The sequence below is a fragment of the Zootermopsis nevadensis genome, unplaced genomic scaffold (assembly GCF_977971745.1).
Source record: "Zootermopsis nevadensis isolate Lab colony 2312 unplaced genomic scaffold, Znev_1.0 Znev_ptg000001l, whole genome shotgun sequence".
NCBI classification, from domain to species: domain Eukaryota; kingdom Metazoa; phylum Arthropoda; class Insecta; order Blattodea; family Termopsidae; genus Zootermopsis; species Zootermopsis nevadensis.
The window spans coordinates 440682-463659 of NW_028259133.1; the positions used below are offsets into that span (position 1 = coordinate 440682).

Consider the following 22978-nt stretch of genomic DNA (forward strand, 5'->3'; position numbering starts at 1 on the left):
GACATCTTAATACCAAGACTGAATCGCAGTAGCCCTCGTCGTAAGACTCGCGTTTTCCACGTGCGTTCCTCGTAGCTGTGCATTCCGAATGCTCCCAGATGGCAAAAAGTATGCCATATCAAACGTATGTTACGCTACCCAAGATCCGTTTGCAGAAGCGTAGGTCTACGTTTTCAGCGGAAGATTTATTCGTGAACTCTTGCCAAACGAAACTCGAGCTTCCCGCTCTCATTGCAGAATTCGTTTTAAACGTCGATTTTCTTCTGTTCTGCTGATTCGCTCGTTCGGCGGAAAAATGTCGTCGACAGAGCGACAGAGTTTCAGTGCGACTGCACGTATTAGACGACAATCAGCAAATGAAACACGTGGCGACGGGCCTGAGTCCTGGTTGAGTGAGAGTCCCTTTGATGTCCGGTGCTGCGCTCTGTCGCTGTTTTAACTTTCCGGAGCTGTTCATTTTCCAAAGTGCTGTTTCCGCGCGTCGTAAAATGACCCTAAATGTAGTGGCACTATTGTCGCCGTCACCTTACAGGTTCGTGCGTCCGTCATGTTGGTATTGTCGACTGTGGGAAATGGAGAATTACGAGTTCATGACACCCATCCAGCGGCTCGTGCTGAGAGCCCCACGTGCGCTCATTTCGTACAAAGAACGCCTAGCGATGTGGCGCAGGCAGGCACCACGTGGAATGACCCGTCTCGATCTTCAGCTAAATTTCGCGAGGATGGCTTTCGAAAGAGACATAGTGCCTTTTGCTGTTGAACTGTTTCGACTTAAAATTATTGCGCCATATATCTGTCTGCCCCGAGTCCCTGTGCTTTACTGTAAGTCACGTGTCTCAGCGTATTCCTGACTGCGGTCGGCATCAACCAGTTGCATTCGTGCCGATCGACTCACTTGTTGCGCCGTCCTGCCTGCCAGAGATCGGTGAGTTCGTCTGCCTGCATTTGTGCGTCGTTCATTTGGTATTTATCGATTTCTGTCAATGTCGGCGTACCTCGTACGCCCAATGATACTCGAATCGTCAGCCTAGTTGCAAATAGTCCGTTTCTTACTAACTAACCAACTAGATGGCTTAGGGAACCCGAAGGTTCATCACCGAATTAACCAAAGCCCTCCACCGGTCCCTGTCCTGGGCCAACAAAATCCAGTCTCCTTCAACTCCTATCTCCCATAGATCCCGACTGAGATTATCCTCCCATCTACGTCTAGGTCTCCCCAGAGATCTCTTTCCTTCAGGTTTGCCAACCAGTACCCGGTGCACACCTCAAAATCGTCAGTAACACCAAGCCTTTGTTAAGTCCGTTTCTTACATTCTCGAAAATTCGCTGCTCGTCTCTCGCCGAAACGGGTGGCCCCAAGTCGAGGGTGTTAATCCGGAATCAGGGAAGACTGGCATAAGTTACAGAACCGCGTGAACAGAAATATGCATATGGAACTTCATAAGTTAAACTTTCCAGGTGTTAAGAGTGTCACACTCGTACCGAGGAAGAGTCTGTTCGCATCGGCCTGGCCGTAAAAGATTTCTGCCGAAGACGTCAGACGCTGAAGGTTGTGGCGTTTCTTCAAAACAACTTCAACAATTTCTCTAGATTGGTTCAGAGGTCGAGTGCCCCGCAGTTCACTAATCGTAGGACAAGTACGAGTAGAATTATCTAACTGATGAGGACTTCTCGGGTGGAGTGAGATAATCGGAACACTTGACAGCAAATACGAGGCTGATAACCACAGGAGCACATTCCACGGGAAAGAAAAATCGATAAAGAATTCTGAGAAATCAATTCGAAAGTCTCGCAAATTTTCTACACCTTCGGAAAATTAGATTTAAGTTTCGTGACTGCTTTCGTGAAGAAATTCGAACCGAAGGCTTTAAGCAAGAGCGACTGATATTCGTAATAAGAACCTTCTAGGTGAGTGAAGATGGCTGTCTTCTGGGTCGTTGCGCCGTGTAGTCTGGTAGACGTTTACCGACGTTTCAGAGGTCTTTGCTCCCTCCGTCATGGGGCGATGAGTTACTTATCGTAGGAAGGAACTCTAAAACTTCCGTAAACGACTTCCAGACTGACAACACGGCCATCTTCGGTTAGTTTTACGCATAAATATTCCGCACTGAGGTTTTATTCACAAAATATGACGAAACTAGGCAGACTATTTCAAAAAACGAGCGATGCTTCTCTAGAGCGTAGACCGAATAACTTCTGCAGAATCTAAAGTAATTTTCGCCGCCTCATTTTAGGACATCGCTGTAGGAAAGGGCTTGAGGCTGCGTCCTGCAGTCCCATACAGTTAAACAACGAAGGACTCGGGCCCTGCAAACGATTAACCTTACCCACTGTTGATATTTGTCTTGAACACTTGCATGTTAATTATTTGTGACAGCCGTTGATTCATCGTACTGTTGCGTTGAATAAATGTGGCAGGCGTCGTCTGAGGCGACGCTTCGCGAGATGGCACCACCGTCGCCTTGAGACTGGCGCAGTAATCACTTAGACCGATGGCCCCTTCCGTTGCTAACAAATATTATAAATATATGCCAGCGAAATGACAACGGGAGTAGACCCAGCTCCCGAAACGTCTGACACAGGGTGTGAAAACAGTAACAAGTTCAAAACAGGCCAGATCTCTTGAAAAATGCTTTGTTCTTGTGCCGGTTAGGTTGCAGATGTAGAAGGCGTCGGAATTAGAACCACAGCCTTGTAAATCAGGCTGGCTAGTTAGGGTCTGGGCGACTGCCTGTAGAGAACGCGAACTGAAAGGCGACCAAGCCGGCCTGTTTGGATTCTCTGTCGCTCTTTTGGAAATGAATGACAAACACTCAACACTTTACGCGGGACTCGAACTCAGTACCTACGAAGCACTGTGACACCAGTGAAGCAAGTCTGAGTTTTATATATATATATATATATATATATATATATATATATATATATATTAATCCTGATTAACGAGTGAGAAACACGTCATGAAATGAGCAGATGCCGCTATTTTGATAATTTCCAATTATAACTGTTCTTCTAATTACGTGGATTAGACACTTCGTCTGTTTAGACTCGGAGTTAACTCTTGTCGATTCCCTGTGATCGACCAACAGGAGCTGAGATCTGCGAGTGTCATTTAAAACACGGCGTGTGGCTGGGGTACGACGTTTCAGCGGCTCCGACACAAAATGGGTTTTTTTTTTGGGAGGCGGACGTTTCGGCGCCTTGATTCTTGTGCACAAAACTCGCTTCTGAGCGCCTCACATAGCAACAGTAAAAGTGTGTGTGTGTGGTTTTCATCAGTCCGACCTCTGAATTATAAGGGTTTTTTTTATTCCGGAGGGATAGACCAAGTCAGCGGCACAATCTGGCACGCCGTGGGTCGGCTGACATCGCATCGTTTCGTTGTTAATTTTCGAAGACTTCCTCGATGAACTCGTTCAAATCATTCGGCATTCGCCACATTCTTGCCTCAGAGGCGCGTCTTCGCAAGAATTGAGTGCCACTCACTTCAATTAACGTCACATTAGAATCTCCTCGACCCGCAGACACTCGAGAAGTTGCCTATCTCGCCAGATAAGTGGTTTGAGACCGAAAGTCATGTTCTTAACGACGCTGGTGGCATTATCACTGGTCCGATAAGTAGTTGCAGAAATCCTGCGATAATGAAGTTCAATTTCGTCAGATAGCGGAACGGAAAACATTTCCTGGCTTGCCGTGTCTCCCCCTCTAACGCCATTAGCGCTATTAGTCGTCGAATGCAGAATGACCCACAAATGCTGTTATTTCCTTCCATGAAAAAGAACGTGAAATCTATTTAAAACCTTAAAGTTCCTTATCTGTTTCAGGAAATCGATGTTCAAGCCGTTAAAAATTTATTACATTTCGCCTATATAAAGGAAATCTATAACACGAGAAGCATCGAAATACCGCATAATTAACCACGTACGACGACTTCGTTTGAGCTTAAAATCGGCAATTTGGGGGCGGGGATTACGAGACATTGCATCGTATGGGCGATGTTGCGTCCCTGGGCGGAAGACGACATTTGTGAGCGTGCGTGTGTAACTTATTACTAAAACGATATAGGACCTGAGGTCCTCCAGGCTGACTTATTATTAAAATGCTGACTTTTGTGCAGTTTAAGCATAATTCGGGCCTTGAAGAGTTTACGATATGAATGTAAACTCTGGATATCTGCAGAAAAGCTGAGAATCTCATGCAAAACCCCGACTTTCCGAGATGTCTGATCAACTCGACGTCATCCCTCTGGGTACAGAGTGGCTCAGAAGTTTCTTTACCGAGATAATTTCCAAACATTGTTGTTTTATTACTCATTATATTTGAAGATATCCGTCTTCTGGGTTATTGGTCTGTGTAGTCTGGTCGATGTTAACCAACGTTTCAGAGGTCATACTGCCTCTGTCATCAGAGTATGAAGATTTCTGTCTTCTGGATTGTTCCGCTGTGTAGTCTGGTCGATGTTAACCAACGTTTCAGAGGTCATACTGCCTCCGTCATCAGAGTATGAAGATTTCTGTCTTCTGGGTTGTTGCGCTGTGTAGTCTGGTCGATGTTAACCAACGTTTCAGAGGTCATACTGCCTCCGTCATCAGAGTATGAAGATTTCTGTCTTCTGGGTTGTTGCGCTGTGTAGTCTGGTCGATGTTAACCAACGTTTCAGAGGTCATACTGCCTCTGTCATCAGAGTATGAAGATTTCTGTCTTCTGGGTTGTTGCGCTGTGTAGTCTGGTCGATGTTAACCAACGTTTCAGAGGTCATACTGCCTCCGTCATCAGAGTATGAAGATTTCTGTCTTCTGGGTTGTTCCGCTGTGTAGTCTGGTCGATGTTAACCAACGTTTCAGAGGTCATACTGCCTCCGTCATCAGAGTATGAAGATTTCTGTCTTCTGGGTTGTTGCGCTGGGTAGTCTGGTCGATGTTAACCAACGTTTCAGAGGTCATACTGCCTCCGTCATCAGAGTATGAAGATTTCTGTCTTCTGGGTTGTTGCGCTGTGTAGTCTGGTCGATGTTAACCAACGTTTCAGAGGTCATACTGCCTCCGTCATCAGAGTATGAAGATTTCTGTCTTCTGGGTTGTTGCGCTGTGTAGTCTGTTCGATGTTAACCAACGTTTCAGAGGTCATACTGCCTCCGTCATCAGAGTATGAAGATTTCTGTCTTCTGGGTTGTTGCGCTGTGTAGTCTGGTCGATGTTAACCAACGTTTCAGAGGTCATACTGCCTCCGTCATCAGAGTATGAAGATTTCTGTCTTCTGGGTTGTTCCGCTGTGTAGTCTGGTCGATGTTAACCAACGTTTCAGAGGTCATACTGCCTCCGTCATCAGAGTATGAAGATTTCTGTCTTCTGGGTTGTTGCGCTGTGTAGTCTGGTCGATGTTAACCAACGTTTCGGAGGTCATACTGCCTCCATCATCAGGGCGATGAGTATGAAGATTTCCGTCTTCTGGGTTGTTGCCCTGTGTAGTCTGGTCGATGTTAACCAACGTTTCGGAGGTCATACTGCAGTGAGAGTTAATCCGTGCGAAGCAGAACTTCGCGGTTAAGATTTTTGGACAAGGAGGAACAGCTGCTGGCTGGCAGGCCATCGCGTCAAGACGCGGTGTTCGCTGTTCAGGAGGAGGGATATTAAAGCCCTACTCATTCTTGACCTCGGTACTAGATGGGGGTGAGTGGTCAGCGTCACGCCCCAGCCGAGCTTAACCCCCGGGAAATGATCCCGGTACCCATTTGACAGGGGGCTGAGTGGGCCCCAGAGCCGGTCTGGATGTAGAGGCTAGAGGAAATATTATCTGCCCCTGTCGGGATCGAACCCCGGACGTGCAGTTAAAGCGAAACACTGTCAAAAGTATACATTTTGGCGGGTGAGCCTATTACAAACGCGATCGAAATTTTGTTACGGCGTGTAGTTCCACTGACGGAGAAAGATTAAATCTTCTCAGGAGAAAATTATGTCATGTTCGCCGACACTCCTCCAGATCTTTCATTTAGGACGTCACTTAGATAGGAGAACGCAGCGGTCAGTTGATGGCATGCCGCTGGTATGGCTCAGAATCTTCGTAATTGAACGAAGGTCAACGAGGCCGTATCTTATAGATCGCTCTTGCCGACAACTTTGTTTCCTTGAAAGAGTAAACTGGTACAGCGCTCACGTTATCTAACTGTGCAAACACTTAATTTCCACTCAAGTGGTCTTAGCAACTAACGATCTGTCCTTGCTGATATGAGATGACAAGTGGAAGAGTTTCGCTAGTGCGATCCACCGACCACCAGGTGTTGAAGGAAAACATTTGACCTTGAACTCCGTACCGACCGCTTACTCCACTCGGAGCGCCTAGATCAACGCTCTGAGCTCCAGTAATTATTTTCGCAGACTGCTTGAGGTCCCTAACCCGATTAGCAGGTCGGTAAATTTGTCTGCATGTAGGTGGCCCCACTGAAAGGAACAGCCGTGCGTTCACGAGGGGAATCATTGCCTGGATCCGGATGGGGAGGAGGGGGGGGGGCGTCGGGCTGAAAGTAGGTGATTCCATGTTAAAATAGGAAGGATTGGATTGGACAGGACGGGAGGGGGCGATGGACAACTTGTTGCTCCGGTCGATAAGCGCTCCCGCTGAAGACGCTGATGCGTCACGTTCTGCTCGGAGTTACGGATCCGGACAGGACGCCAGCAGTTCGACTTCCGGCTGAGGCTTTAGTGCGAAGAAGCACACGATTTAGGCGACCCGTATGTACCGCGGACATTCTTCAAACTCACTAGCATAATAATGGGACAACGCCATCTTTAATGTTAGGAAGCCTCTCATAGGCCACGTAGGTAAGATAAAGTCCGTGAAGCCACTGTTGCCAACAATTTAATCTTAAACTTCCCTTCATAAAGAAAAAAATGAAGGTTTGCTTTTTGAAGAGCGACTAGGTGTTTATTTCGAGGCGAGAGGTCGAAGGCAAATTTCCCTTTGCATAAATAAGCGTCGGTGCGAGCATCATCGAAAAGACGTTCCAACTACGTTCGTACCAAATTCCTTCGCGTTACACACTGCAATGAAGAGTCTTCCGGCTTCACATCCGTTTACTGTGGAAGTCGCCGTGGACCTCCGTCCGTCCGTCTTGTAGCGGGCAACAAAGAGTTCCTCGGGAGTCCTCGTGGCGTCTTTTTCGACTGCAGCGCTCTGTGCGGCCGCAATTGGCGGCGCAAACGCGTGCTACACGGCCGGCGGAGTCACTCGGCTGTTACTTTTACAGTGAAAGAAGGTTTTCTGTTGCACCGCGATTCATGCAGGAAAAAGGCTGTTTGTTGCCTGTGCATTTCGTGAAGTTGACGTGGCAAGTTTTCAACGATTTGGTTAAAATCGGACGGCGGTGATGGACGAGCTTCTGCGCTCGGAAGTGACTGGGTGTGGAATCTCCAGGCTGCCTTGGTTGCCATGGTTACGATGGCCGGCCTGCCTTGGTTAAAGGTCAGAGGTCGCATTCAGGCAAACGATTTAAATTTGTTACGCTGTGCGTTGCAACTTGTTTAATGACCATGTTTCATGTCTGTACACCAAGAGGGCCAGTCCGCTGACAGTTTGATTGTCCTTGATTACGGCACTGTCAGTGTTTTACACGAGCGAGCAACTCTTTATGGGTCCACAACAATGTCTGCCACGGGGGTCTAGCGGTTAGAACGCTGGCCTTGTAATCCTGGGGGTCTCGGGTTCGATTCCCGGCGGTGCCCGAATTTATAACTTGTGTTGGGCAAGGCCGTGGTCTAGGCAACACGGAGTTTTCCTCCGTGGCATCCCAACAATTACTCCATTTACACACAGAAGAAGGCAATGGCAAACCACTTCTGGATCATCTGCCAAGAACGTATATGAACAGGTCCCAGTCCGAGAAAAGGATGGAAGGATCCTGTTCATATGGACCTGTCGGCAGACAGAACACTAAATAAATATAAGAAACAATGTCAACGAGATCCCAGTGTCGGAAGAAAATGTTGAGCGACAATGATATCCAACCTCTCACTTTGTTGCTATAATGGGACCTCGGATCATACAATAAAGACCCAAGTGATTGTTGGTCGATATTGTTGCGCTACAATGTCCTGGATTAATGCAAGAATGACCTAAGGCAAGGCGAAGAACGCCCAAGGAAAAACACGATGTGATTAGTGGAAAATGAATTGAAGGAAATAAGTAAGGAAGGAGACGGTTGTGGACCACCTGAAGGTGTTATCCCAGAATGTGCTTCAGGGACTGAGATAACGAGAGCCGAGATTGGAACACGGGGCCTCCGGAATACGAACCACTCTGCCGCGACGCCCGGTGGCACGAAGAATGCTGGCAGCGTCTTAGTAGAGAAAGCTGACTTGAAGGAAGCCCTTCGGAGACGCAGACGCGGGCGAGAGGGAGGATGACACTAATACGGATCTCGAAGGAACGCGGTAGGAAGTCGTGGGCTGGGCGCGTCTGTCTCAGTGCCAAGTGGTTGGCTCTCGTCTGCATGGTAATGACCTTTCCGAAGACATTGGCTTCGTTTCTCTTGACCTAAGAACACGTTTTCTTAAAATATAACTTTAACTTCCAATATCCTCAGAATGCCTTCTTTGAGTAGTTCGCATGGAGAACACTGGAATTCCACAGGCGCTACGGTAGGTGGTACATATAGTTACCACTGCAGCTTAAACAGTTGAGGTGTGGTGTGACGTCACTTAGTATGAACACTGTCGTTGGGATCGGTTAAATTTAGTAGAGCAGCCACTGGGCCGCCGAGGCACACTTGGAAAGAGCCGCCAATGCGGTGTGATTAATTTCGGTGGACGACCCCCACCCCCCAATCTGCTTATTGTACAATTTTGCTGTCTTCCGCCGAGGTCTGCCCTGATCTGCTTCCCGTGGCCGATCAGTCTGCGTCAGATGCGATCACGAAGTCTCAGATGTTGAGAGCCAACCGTACAAAGTCGTACGTAGAAACCCACTGAACCTCAAATGATTATTGCTGGAAACGTAAAATTGGAATTAAATTCAAGTGAGGTTTAAACGAATCTTGGGGCTTTAAGAGTTTTCCGTGATATCAGACATTTCTGACTTTGAATTCTTGTCGCACACAAAGCTATGCTTTTTAAAATTCTTCTCTCCAAATGGAGAATCATAAATATATTCTGCGTCAACTGAAATGGTGGCAAGGCATTTGGTCATCAATATTCTTCATTTCCCTCCATCCTGTACCTCTTTCAACCTCCTAATTGCACGTTTCTGACCTCCTCCTCCCAGATTAGTGATCAAGAGGCCTGTGTCCTTCCTTACAATAAAAACAGCGGAGTGCCCGCGGTTTCGCTGCTGGGAAATTCGACGAATGCTTACAATTATCGTCAGTCTTTACTGCCAGAAAATTTGTCGCGGGCACGGTCATTGCTGTAACATCCCCGCTTAAGGAACAAAATCTCTACTTTCGACTATCGTGCAACGTAAAACGTCCTCAACGAGAATGCAGCCCAGGTTAGGTTTTTTCTTTGGTGGGGGGGGGGGGTTTCTGGTATTTGTTTTCTGTAATCTTCTTTTCTAAATAAACAACTTTGACCGTGGCGCCGTTCTTCTGTCGTGCTTAGTTCCTGAACTACAGGAGCCGCCCTCTACGAGATTCGAACTCAGGACACTTTTCCCCGGAGTTTAGACTCTCTCTTGTGTGTGTTGTTGTTGTTTTTATCCTGGTTTCAATGAATGATCATGTCAAATTTAGTACAAATCAGTTCTGGATCTGCATAATCGAACAATTTGAACTGCGTCTGCGTATCGAACATTGAAATGGCTTTAATGAGTGTCAGTCGGGAAAGGGGTTCTGGTGCGTTCGCCCTGTCATTAAGCTGCCGTTTGATGTTCGCTTGCAAATTGAGCGGCGTGGGACGACATCCGACATCATCCTTTAATGGAAAAATAGTTCTCGAACCCCCGAGATAACACAAAATAAAAATCCATTTGCCTCATTGCCTCGGGAATGGCTCTGCTCACAGAAAAAGTGTTTTGTTTCATTTTTGTGCAGAAATTCTTATCGAAATCTCTTTGACATTCGCTCAGAATTCTATGCGGGTCTTTGTAGAAGTTGTGTCTTATTGCCGTCAGATTTAAATTGAATTTTAGTAAAAAAAAAATCACCAATACAGAATGTTGCAAAACTCCGCTTAGAAGATCCTGCGTTATTATATGCGGACAGACGGACCGACATTTGATGTCAATAGGCTCCCGAAATTGTTTCGTAACCCACCTTCTGATGAAAGTATTACAATTCTCTAAGGAACCTACCGTCTTTTCCTTCTTCAGTTATATTGCGGCTTCGATGTTCTTGGAGACCGGACGGCGCCTCTTTGTGTGAGGCTTCGGAGCCGTTTGCTTATCTTTCAAAACACGGAAAGACGAGGGCAAAAATCCGTGCCGCGAATAAAGTTCGAAGCCGCGACTCCAGTGTCCAAGCGGCGAAGACACACGCACAATGAGGATCGCGGTGTTTTATTGGCCCAAAATGATGAAAAATCTATTTATAATTAAGAACCCTAGCTGAGAGTAGATCTGGTGCCTTAAGAACCTCGTGCATAGAAACTTTAGATTATAATTCGATGACTTCAACGAAAGATCTTATATACATCACCTGAAGAAGGCAGAGTAGAAAACTGGCTCTGGATTGGCGCTGGCCGTAATTAATGATCCAGCTGACTCGTCTTCCTGTAATAATCCCCCCCCCCGGGGGGGGGCATTCGCCCTCTCAAGAACAGGTTCAGAAGCTGGAGAGCCAAACGAGATCAGAGGGAAACAAGGCAGATGGACAGAGTAGGCCACGACCCTCGTGTTTCTGCTCGCGGATGAGCGTCCTCTCGTCCCACAAAACGTAGCGGCTCGTAAGATGGAGAAAAGGTTAGTAGTGCCAAGGTCAAAAGTCAGCGTGAAGCGAGCGACGCCTCCATTTTCAATTTTGACAGCTGAGTTTTCGCTTGTTCTCGTCATTGTCTTCGGTGATGTGAATGGAGGCGGAAAACGGGGACTTTTAAGTTCAAGGTCATTCCTGCTTGTGCCGAGAGGCAACGTTCTGGCATGTATTAAAGTACGAATGTAATATTTTGAATGTATTTAAATATATTATGAAATTTATATATATATAAATTTACATACTATGGAATACTGTTCAAAAACTCTGTGACAGTTTTCCTTCGAAATAAACTTGGAAAGTTGCAGTCTTTGAAGTAAGCGTTTGAATACAAATGCTATTGAGTGTTTAAGGTTTACACTTCACAATGCAGCAAGGCGGCCGGAGTTTTAAGCTGCAGGAAATACGTTTTTATTATTTTTATTATCAGATTCGTGACAAAAGAGTCACGTCGAATATCACACGCGCCAACTCACTCGTCCTTCAACTCGGTAAGGACGTCATTTTGAGATCGTACCCCCCCCCCAAAAAAAAAAAAAACCAACACCACCAGGTGTCGGATGCGAAGTCAGCACAAACTTCGATCCGTCAGAAACAGCCGACCGCAGTCTTCGGATACGTAAGCGACTTGGCCGAAGTTCCGTGGGTGAGCCACTGGAGCCAACTTCGTGACATTCCGGTCAAAAGTTAGCAGTTCCTAAAAAATATCGTTGCAATGAGAAACATTCGGTAATTGTGACAGCAAATTTCTAGAACATGTGTACTTGCAGGATTTGAAGAAATTATTTTAAATGAATGTGCACCTGAGGAAGTATTTCTTATCGCAGACCAACGCTCTTAATTGTGACAGTCTCTGGAAGCAGCAGGCCAGCCTGGGATGACCAAGGGTGCTGGGGTACTGCAAGGCAAAGTGCGAGCGACCTTAGTGGCACTGACTGTGGTCGGAGACAAGTGACATCATCTACAGAGGTTAAGCTAAGAGAACATTCACGGGTTGATAATCTAGTGGGAATAACAGAGAACATGCGCCAGAACTGGTCGCCTATGCATACATTTACTAACTTGCGCATACCAGCGGATTATTGCGTGAATAAAATACTTGATGACAAATAAGGTCTGAGTTGTCTTCGTCACTTTAAGGCACACACATGGGCGCTCTCTCGAATAGCTGGAAGGAGTGTGGATGTTCCGATGACCACATTTCGCTAGTTCATATAATCGACGATAATCCATCACCAAAATTATTGCTGGCTGTGATGGATTCAAAGGGGCACTGGACTTTGCTCTGATTTGCGCCTAAGCTGCAGATGGCTCAGGCATCTTTCTTGATAAGATGATAGTCGGTTAGCTGGACACGAAATGTTTTGCCCTCAGTGTAACCCGAAAATTCAATGTCGTGTTCACACAAAATCCGCCACTGGCTTCTCAGCCTTCAGACGCTACTTCATTAAGACGTGTTCGAACTGAGGCTATCCGATTAAAACTCTCATCTCATTCACGTCCCACCCGTATCACCCTCGGTGATTCAACCATTAATACCTGGATAAAATTACATATCTGAAGCATTTTGGCGTGTGTAATTTTCCCGTCATGGTGTTGATTATTCAACATTATTCCCAAATTTTCTCCTCATAAATTTGTTCCCAAATACTCTGACACAATCTGTGTCTTAAACAGATCTGTTAACTTTCGTTTTAAGTAGTCTGAACACCTGGATTCGTATTTGAGTTCATTTAACACCGTCTTTGTGTTTCCGTAATTTACGGTGGGTGCGCAAATCTCGCTCTGCAGAGACAGATGTCACCTCTCCGTGATAAATGCCTTAAGTCGAGCCGCTTCGGAATGGCTTTTACATTAATGCAGTACAGGAAACAACTTGCAACTCTTACTTTTCCTTGAAGTGACTCAGTTGATGCGGTGAGACCACCGCAGTCAGCAAATTAATAACTAGCAGTCATGTTGACTTCTGGTTCTACGTAATTTTCACATCTTCTCTTGCCGCAGATCAATCGGCTAGTGGGCGTAGTGATGCTGCCGAACTCCATTCGCGTATTTCTCGTCAGCTTTCTTTGTAGTGGTAATGGACACAAAAAGAAACTTGTAACAAGCAAAAATTGCTTTATATATCAACGAACGTCAAAACTGCTAAGTGCGAAGGTTGTGACGTCGTGCTAATTGGCCAAGGATAAGTAAGGATCAGGTCAGCGATGGCGAGAAGGAGGGGAAACCGAAGTGCCGTGAGAAAAACCTGCAACAGTGCCATTTCGTCCACCGCGAATCTCACCTAAGTCATCAGGGACTTACCCTGGGTCTACTTGGTGAGATCCCGGCGTCTAGCCACCTGAGCTACAGCACGGCCTTCAACCAGACTCACTCCATCGGCAATTCGCCATTTCGACATGCAAAGTTCTTTCCTTTCTATAGAGACACTTCTCCCCTTCACGAATCACACACAAAGACAAACTAACTAACAACTCGCTTTTCGGTTCATGGCATTTTGTATCAAACGGTTTCCTTCGAGGCAGTGGGCGGAAGGGGTGAATTGTTTAACGTGCTCTTTTGGACAGTTCTTGTATTGGCGAATTTCATCTTAAAACCTGTCGGCTTGAAAGAAGTCGACAATTTCTGATGCAGGGACTCCAGCGACAAACTTCCGACTTTGACAGCCTCCGGTTCAAGATCGTGTCACGAAGCCGGAAGACATCCCAGCAACCTACAACTCACCTCGAGAACAGATCTCGTGACACGCACGTTTTCCAACGAAACTGTACTCGGCCCCCCGACTATTTGTCGAACTTCCAAGGCTCTTCTGAACGTGAAAATTACTACGTTATAAGCATTACGAAGGCTGAACATTAGCACAAGAATGTGACGGCGAGCTGTTCATATTTTAATTATTTCTTATTTTAGAAACGTGTCTGCAAAAATTTGAAAGAAAAGGTTGCAGCCACATCCTCTGAGCCTACATAAAATACCCACGATAACTGTAGGTCGCCATTGCATTCCGCAACCATCGACTTCTTCAATTCCAAGAGGTTTGTGTTGACCGATCTCCTTGTCTCTGGGCAAGGTGCGCCGTTCGGCCTACTTTCTTTATCTTACGAGCAGTGGCAGGCTTTTGGTGTCGCCTTTTCCGTCTGCTCGTTCTCTGAGAGCTCCCGAACCTAATGACACATTTTTATCAAACCTCGTATGGACTGAATCTTGCACTGGCCAGATCTTCGTAACTTCTAACTGCATATTAATAATACCAACATGGCCGCATCTCGAAAGCAGAGTAAGTTAATGCAGGATATTTTTTTCTCTCTTCCTAAGGCGCTCTGAGTGTGTAAGCTACGAGCCTGTTGGTGCGAATTCTGAATCGAATGCGATTACTAAGAAACATTACAGCTGACCGTGTAAAAATATGCAGATAGCTCATGATCAGACTTCACAAGAATTGTGGTTAATACAGAATTCGCACGTATGTTTTGTTTTATCCCATACCAAATTTCAGATGCGTGCCTTCAATGCTTCGTTTGTTAACGCAAAGCAAAATATGCAGCCCCATAACCTAACCTTACCCTAACCTAACCTAACATAACATAACATAACCTAACATAACCTAACCTAACCTAACCTAACATAACATAACATAACATAACATAACCTAACATAACATAACATAACATAACATAACATAACATAACATAACATAACATAACATAACATAACATAACATAACATAACATAACATAACCTAACCTAACCTAACCTAACCTAACCTAACCTAACCTAACCTAACCTAACCTAACCTAACCTAACCTAACCTAACCTAACCTAACCTAACCTAACCTAACCTAACCTAACCTAACCTAACCTAACCTAACCTAACCTAACCTAACCTAACCTAACCTAACCTAACCTAACCTAACCTAACCTAACCTAACCTAACCTAACCTAACCTAACCTAATCTAACCTAACCTAACCTAACATGGCACAAAATTATCGAAAGAAAAGTTTCATATCTTTCGAACCTCTTTTACCACAGATCTGAGGATCCTTCGTCAAGTGATGGCGTGGCCACTTCTGTGTAAATGAATTTGTCTTAATTTTGCAGAAGTTCGAAGCAGGAACAAGACATCGTTTAGTCCGTCCTCACTCGAGACTGAAATTGTTCAGTGCTTACGTCCGCAATTTATATTTGAAATAGATTAAGGTAATGATATCCTATAAACAAACAGGGGACACCAGGCACTTTAACAGTTGCCGATGTAAATAGTCCGACGACTTGCATTCGTCAGTTAATTTCACGATAAAATCTTGGCCCGCGGTCTTTGTTTCGGAGGACAGTTGGCGCGAGTCTGCGCTGTCCTTCGAGCGAGCCCGCTTTAAGACAAAGGAAGGAAAAAATAGTACGTATTTGTGCGATCGGTTGGCAGGTAAAGCTTCGGTCTCAGGCTTAGTGCAGCTCCGTCCCCTTTGGAAGACGAGAAGCTTCTAAATTGCGTAATACGCGTCATTGGAAGGGCCAGCTTAGATGCGTACTGGCATCATGGCGGTCACAAATGGTTCTCAGAATCCGACTTCAGATTCAATTTTATCCAGAGGTAACGCCAAGATTTACGATTTCAGTACCTGCGGGGTCTTAGGAATAGGGTTCGAATCCACCCCATACTTCCGGTGCGTGCGTGCTGTGTGTGTGTGTGTAAGAGAGAGAATTTTTAATCACTGAAAATGTTCCTGGTTTTTGTTCCCTCTGTGTTGGGGACTTCTAACACAGAAGAGAGGCCCTTATTAGGCTTAAGAACCTTGTAGATGGCATAATCATCATTGTTTTTCTTACGAGTAACTCCAGGAAGAAGAATCTCTCTTGCGAAGCTAATGGTCGCTCAGCTAGTCAGTGGACTCCCGCCATTTATGTTACCCGAAAGTACGTTGTTTGTTCCCCTCAGGACGCTCTGCTGGGCTATCCGAATCCACTCAGTGTTATCCGCCCATCTACTCTTAGGTCTTCCAATTACTGCCTTCCATTCATGTTTCCCGACCAATTCTCGCTGTGTCCATGCGCGCTACGTGCCCGACCCATCTCATCCTCCCTGGCGCGATGAGCCTCGGAGCACTTGGCGAGGCGCCCGGATTGTGAAAGAATTGTCCCGGAGCGGAAATTGGTTCTTGAAACGTGTTTACTCAAATCAAAACAGCGAATCATGTTCGGAGCTCAAGGACAGCGTTGTGTACACACTCGTGCGCTTCGCCGACATCGATAAGTGACAGATTGACTGAAAAGCGCAGATATCTTTCAAATGTTGCAGATTGTAATGTTAGGATAGGAACCGCGCACGCCGCTCAGCAAACCAAACGATCGGCTGCAACAAGCGGGCAAGTCCATTCAGAATATCTCGGAGGACGACGGCGACCCCTGTGTGACCTGTAGGAGGAACTGCAACTAGCAGCAGATTAATTAAGATTACAGCAGAAAAGAAATTGGCAGATTCCATCCGTGAGGTTTTTTTTTTCGCTCTAATGCGCTTAATGAACCGAGGGAACATCACGTTTTACGCCCCACGACAGTGCTTTGTTTCGAGAACATGGCCATCGGAATATCTGAAACTGAATGCGGAATGAAAACGTTCGTTTTGAACAACTGAAATGGAACTCGCTTCCGAGATATTCTGAAGTCGCCACAAAATGTGAATGTGCGACATTTCATCAGTTCAGCTGCAAACCCTTCCCTTTAGAACTCTTGTCATGTCCTATGATGATGTGACTTGGAATCTGCCAGTTTTTCGGAGCCGCGTGTCTGTTCAAACGAAGAATTAATTCTCATTTGCTCGAGCGTCACATTTCAATGCAGCCACCTTAATCCTTTATGAACAACGTCTGTTCATTTGTATTCGCACTGCTTTTGGTCTGTTTAACGACACTGTCACTATCTCCGGCTGCAGTCTGCACCTTTAAGCGAATAAGGAATTGGCTATGTTATGTAAGAACGTGATCGCGGCCAAATTTATGGTATTTGCCTGAAGTAGCTGAGGAAAACCATGAAATGGCTCCGTGGGGATAGCCAGTTTTCGGTTCGGCCTTTGATCGCGTTCCATAGCTTACGGCTGCAGCTTTGTGCTCGGTAGTTCCCGGGTTCGGACCTCTGTCCCCAGAGTACCTTAAATTAAGTTTATGAAGTTTCCTTCCGCATCCTTTCCTATTCACTGCTCATTAATCGTCGTACTATTTGAAGGTAGATTCCTGGTGTTCCGTGAGAAGGGATTAAGTCAAACATGATTTATGCTAACTTTACCCCATTTTACAGACAACCAAAAAATATACTCTGGAAGTGTTAACCTTTTGCAGCAAGAAATTTGTCTAAATAATTTTTATAAATTGGCTTTATGCTTTAAACAAAACACGGCGCACCTGCGTACAAACAGTTACTGCCTCTTACCCTCTGAAGCAGAAATTAGGTTCGTCTTATTAATATTTAAACATTCAGCCCGTACCGCAAAGTATAAAAACAAATTATTAAATGCTACTTAGGGAAATGATGGCTGTCTGTGAGAAGCTACGAACGAAAGCCAAGAATTACTGGTCGTTAAAGCAGAAATACGTCACGCAACTGTAATTCAGTGGATTAAGAAAGCGCATTGCCGATTCACATCACGACTCGCATGGGACACAGCTCTTCCGAGGGCAGTGCTTCGATTCTTGGCTGAACCACATGGCCTGTGGGTTCAAGTCTTTGTGCGCTTTGCTTCAGGAACGGAGGAAAACCGCGACAAACCTCAAGCTCGCAACTCTTTGAAAAATCAGAATTGATTTCCACAACGGTGGTCCAGAATGAGAGAAAAATCCGCGAACATTACTTCCACATGTGTATATAATATACACAGGAAAATCATATGTGCTTCATATGCTACGTGTTGCTTATTTAGTGACGTTTTTCGTTCAGAATAGAAGGGAGGCCTCTCAACAGCTGTGATCCAGCTTCCGTGTTGAAGGCAGAACGCGTCTCATTCCGAATTGTTTTCTGCAGACCTTCAGCGCCGATACACTCGAACTGTGTCCGACAGCCGCTGGACCAACCACGAGCCCCGGTCGCGTGTGTAGAAATTCGGAAATTGGTACGTACCCTGGCAGGTTCACCCCCTCCCCCCCGCCCGCCCGCCCGCCCCTCAAATCCCATTGTGTAATGTCTCGTTGAAGCTGTGATTTAGGTTATCAGGGCTGTGTGAATTTTGGATGTTGTCTTCTGGCGATGTAAAATGTTTCGGAGAGTCATGTTATCACCACACGGTGTAAACAAAACCTCTTGTCGAGAATAAATAATTTTTATTCCAAAAATACGCCGATTCGTTGAGTCAAGACACAGATAATGAACTGATCTGTAGGAACGTAAACCAGAATATTTGTTTCGTGCGTAATTTTTGTGACAGTTTAGAACCGCGTGAAGGAGTTTGCTTTATCCCGTAAGTATTACACGGTGATAATCAGATTTGTAGACTAGTGTAGTGCACTACAGATAAGGCGCACGTCATACCACCGCTGTTTTACCGATCCACGAATCAGAAAATGGTTGGAATCGCTGTTACAAGAAAAACACTCAGCTACTTGATTGTGGTGGGACAGGAGTGGGGGGGCTGCCGTGGTATTGCACAGCATTTAATTGAACCTCGGACAGTGATTGTCTGCTAGTTGGTCGCTGGGCTTGGTACGTGCTGGCAGCTGAAGCTCGACTGTCCTCTTGAATTAAGACGACTTAACTTCGGATCTCCCGGAACTTTGAGAGGTAAGAGAGCTTCTTTGGAACTATATTCTAGAGATACTAAGTTTGATTGACCTCCTGACATGCATTCACTGTGTGTCACGTGACAATAGGACATTCGACATTCTTCTATCTTCTCTCCTCCCTTGAAACCGCTGCTTTCGGCGTCATTGCCCCTGCAAACGTTGCGTGTATGCTACAGGCACTGATCATTTAAAAATGCAATGCATTGATTACTAATCAGGGAACAAAACGGAATCTGGTTTTCGGTCAGAGGTTTGTCTTGATCGTGGTTAAATGGGACCCACCCGGCGATGAAGGGGGACCGTCTTCAGATGTGTCGCGTCTGTGAACGTACTAAATAAGCAGTTGCGGACGGCCGAAAAGGAGTGGCCCTCCGCTTTGGGAGAGGTGCTGTTGGACTAACAACCCGTGTTGCAATGTGTCGGACGTGGACTTGGCCTTGAGAGGAATTTCGAACCATCAGTTTGCGTGTGAAAAATCGGGGAATATTTTGAACAGCTGAGCCACCATCAGCCCCTAAACAAGGACTCTGCTCCACGCAGTTACTATTTTTCGTTTGCGGTAAAAATTATTACGGCCTCTGCATAACTTCAAGTACCTGCTGCTGAAGTCCCGAGTCCTCAGCTGCAGTCATGACTGGACGTGGTCGAGTCACATCGGCTGTTATGAATTTGCATGATCCTTTGGTGTTTATGCGTGAGACAGTCCGCATCATTGCCTTCTTCGCCCCAAGTTAACTTAACCTTAATCAGAAAATATCATGCAAACTCCGCGAATCACGTCCCTTTTTACACACATCAATAAATTCCTTGGCTTTAAAAATCCTGAAGGATTTACCTCTGTGTTCACAAGGTCTCTACACTGGATCCTACCGTTAGCCAGTTTAATGCACTCAACGCCCCGAATCGACATTCTGTAAAGTTAAATTTAGATGTTAAATGCACGAGACTCGGAGCGCAGTCTGCAAAGGTAGCGCCATTGGTTGGTTACCTTCTGGGCCGCGAAGTCGCACATCATCTCGGCAGTCAGTAAAGTGTACGCAGAAGACAACAGCGAAGAAAGTCCAACGTCGCCTCTGACAATGTATAATGTGTACGAAACTGGATGTTGCCATAGCAACTGCTATGCGTGTCGATTAATCTCGAAAAAATTTCTTGCCTCTAGTCGACCGTGAGCATCGCCTTCTTCGGGGTCTAAATCCGCAACTGAGCAAACACGAAAGCTGTAGAGGGATTTTGGTGAAATATTTTGTGTTTCTGGTGAACATAACTTCAGAGAGAAGATTTTAATTAAAATGCGGTTGGGGGTATTAATTTCCCCTAAAACGAAATTCATCACGTTGGAAAAATTTTGCGCGAAGATTAATAAATATTGTAATCAGTGATTAATTAACCCGCTTCACGAGTTATGAACCCCTGTCTCTCTCTTACCGAACTTCGTAAAGAATGCCAACTGCAATGTTTTATCGTCTTGAAACGCCGTTCTGAACAAATTTTTTATTGAATCTTGAAAATACGAATTAGTCACTGCTGTCTCCGTCTTCAGGGTGATGAGTAAGGCCCTTGCAAGGAAGTTGATCTCGTGTCTAATAACGTATAGATTTAGATGGGCCTGTACGAGTTAGGTTAGAAATGCATTCACGGCTTCGGTCAGATAACCTGAAAAGTAAAGACACGTGAGTTGGTTTATGCAGCGACGGAGAAACGTCGTAACGCGTCGAAAATTCGGTCACTTCATTTCCGACAATTCGAGGAAGGCAGGAAACAAGAAATAACTTAACTTCACTGCCCTCGTGTCAATTTTTAGACGAAGCTAAAATGCGTAACATAAGACGACATATCGACCAAATTTCTTACAGTCCTTTGTTGCTCACACGCGTTGTACCTCTCGTATTTAAAGTCTGTTCGTTTAGTGAACTCTTTAATTCGGAAGATGCCCACTTCAGATACCGACTGAGGCATTTTCGTGGTCTTCCCGCCAAGCGAACATCCGTTCAGCATTCGCGGTCACGTCCGCGTCTCGCAAGACGCTGAGTGCCTTCAGTCGTTGAATCAAAATTAAGGTCAATAAAATCTTCTCGGACAATCAAATGGTTGCACGAAGAGACGAGCGTTTCGGGAACCATCACCAGAGTTCTGACGTCACGTCAGATGACAGTTGCTTCGCGTTAACGAATTTACGCGGCTGATTCACGGCGGCGTCTCCGATAAATGTACCGAGGTCGATTACACTGGAGAATATAGTTCCTACAGTGTATCCAGTGGCGTTGGTCATTCTAGGTAGCACAGGCTGCGACTTAATCCCATTTAGCTGGTAAGGAACGAAACATGTTCCCTTTTGAACGCCGTGAATAATGCTCCATGAACAGTCTGTCACTTTTATGAATTAATACGGAGGCTCTGTTTTGAAACGCCGGAGAAATGGGGCTCTAATTGCAACTTACGGGAAAGCAGTTCTAATCGAAGGCAAAAATAATAAAGTCGAGTAACTGTACAGTTCCTTCCATAAAATATTTCATCCCGACGCACTCTTTGCCGTCTCTCGCGTTACCAGTTCTGTTCGGTTATTATTTCTCGATAAAAGGTGACGCTGACTGAATCTGTAACGTTAGACATTTGTTTGTGACAACTCCGGAACAAAAGAAAGTTTCTAGTCGGAACGTATTTTTACCTCCAGCTTGTTTGTTTCCCGAAGCGCGGTGTAAAATACCATTATATGTGGAAATAAGCTGACGCGGAAGACGAAGAGTTCACGTACAGCGAAGCCACGGCACGAGTTTCCTGCCCGGGGTCGGTATCGCAACTTGTTTAAATGGAGGCAAAGATTACCCAGGTCTCGGAGGAGTTTCGTGCTTCCTTCTTCACGGCCAAACCCGGATATAGTTCCTTGTGTAAGTGGTGCAAATTAGAACCTCGAGTCTCACGAACTTTGGCTCCGGAGTGATTGGTGTCGCCACTCGACAGACACAGTACACAACAGCATTTAACTTTGTGAACAGCTGACGCAATGTTAAGTAGAAACAAGGTAATGGTCTCGTATTGTGTGTGCAATCAGTGTAAGGTAAATATATTCTTTCAACTAGAACGGTGGTCACAAATACGTAACTTCAGTTTACATATGAGAGATAGAAACTCACACACTTTGAATGGCAACAGAGTATTTACAAGACCATTTCAAACTTGATTTTATTCAAATGAATGCGGATGACCTGTCCACTCAGGACAAACAACACAAATATAATTTCTCCTTGCATGCATTTGTGTTGTACCTGACGAAGGCTAAAAGCAGAACGTCTTAAAACGTCTTTCCTTTGCAAGAGAACCGGGAACTCAGACTTTGATTGCCGTCAACGGCCGGGATGTTGATCTTTGTCCCTTTTGCATCCATTAGGGCTCCGACATAAAACACTTTCGCGTGGAAACTGTTTCGACTTCTTAAACGTGGTGATGTAGCATTTGGCTGGAACTTCTGAGGGAAACAGCGCACACCTCAACACAGCCGGGATTCGAAACTGGGATCTCCCGAATACGAAGCTATTATGCGACGTTCGATCGCGGATTCTGCGTGTCACGGCGAGCGAAGGGCGTCTTTCTATCCTGAAGCATTCAAGCGGCGATGTGCTCGCGGAACGCGGTCCCTTTGGCCCTGGGTTGCCGACGCATCCCCGAGTGAGTCTCTGAAATCGATGTACTCCCACCGCAGTTGGCTCCTTTCAGATTGATCTTAATACACTCAGTAACCTTCTTAGGAAGTCTTAATTTGCGACGGAGTTTTCGTAGGTCTGTGGCCAACCCGACAAGCCGGAGGATCTACGAAATGACTAGAAAGAAAGAAGGATATCGCAGCAAATTCACTTAACTGAAAGCGTATAGAACAGACGACGTTTCAGAGGTCATTGCTGCCTCCATCATCAGGGACTCAACTCCCGCGGACTTACGCACTCTCGCCTCGCCACCTTTTGCGGAGAACGGAACGTGAATCATTGCCTCGCGCGAGCAGAATTCGTCCGTTCGCTTGCAGCCTCAAACTTTCACGAATCGCGCCGTTTGCCAAAATACCGGGCAGCCGCAAGCGAGTGTTTGTCTCCGTTTATTTATAAACACGCGGCTGAAGTTTCTTTGCGTGCGTTACGCAGAACAGTAATTGTCAGTGTGCGTTTTCAGTACACTTCCAAATCTTACTTCAGCTATATCATGGATCAAAGCGTCGTTGAACAATATCCATTTTCAAGTCGGGAATCGTGGAACGAGGTGAGAGTCGCGCACAAAAATTTCTTCGGGCACGATAATGAACCTTCCGTGACAGACCAACGAAGCGA

At 45.7% G+C, this 22978-nt stretch overlaps 1 protein-coding gene across 2 annotated transcripts in view; it reads left to right on the forward strand.

The window, feature by feature from the left end:
- Positions 1-906: 906 nt before the first annotated feature.
- Scp2 (Sarcoplasmic calcium-binding protein 2) overlaps positions 907-22978 on the forward strand; it is a 37460-nt gene continuing 15388 nt past the window's right edge. Inside the window, exon 1 of one of the 2 annotated variants that reach the window (XM_022080418.2) lies at positions 907-925. The gene's annotated coding sequence lies outside the window, so the exon portion shown is untranslated. Of the gene's footprint in view, positions 926-18505; positions 18661-22978 lie in introns of those variants that run through there. The other variant, XM_022080417.2, reaches the window with a different exon arrangement.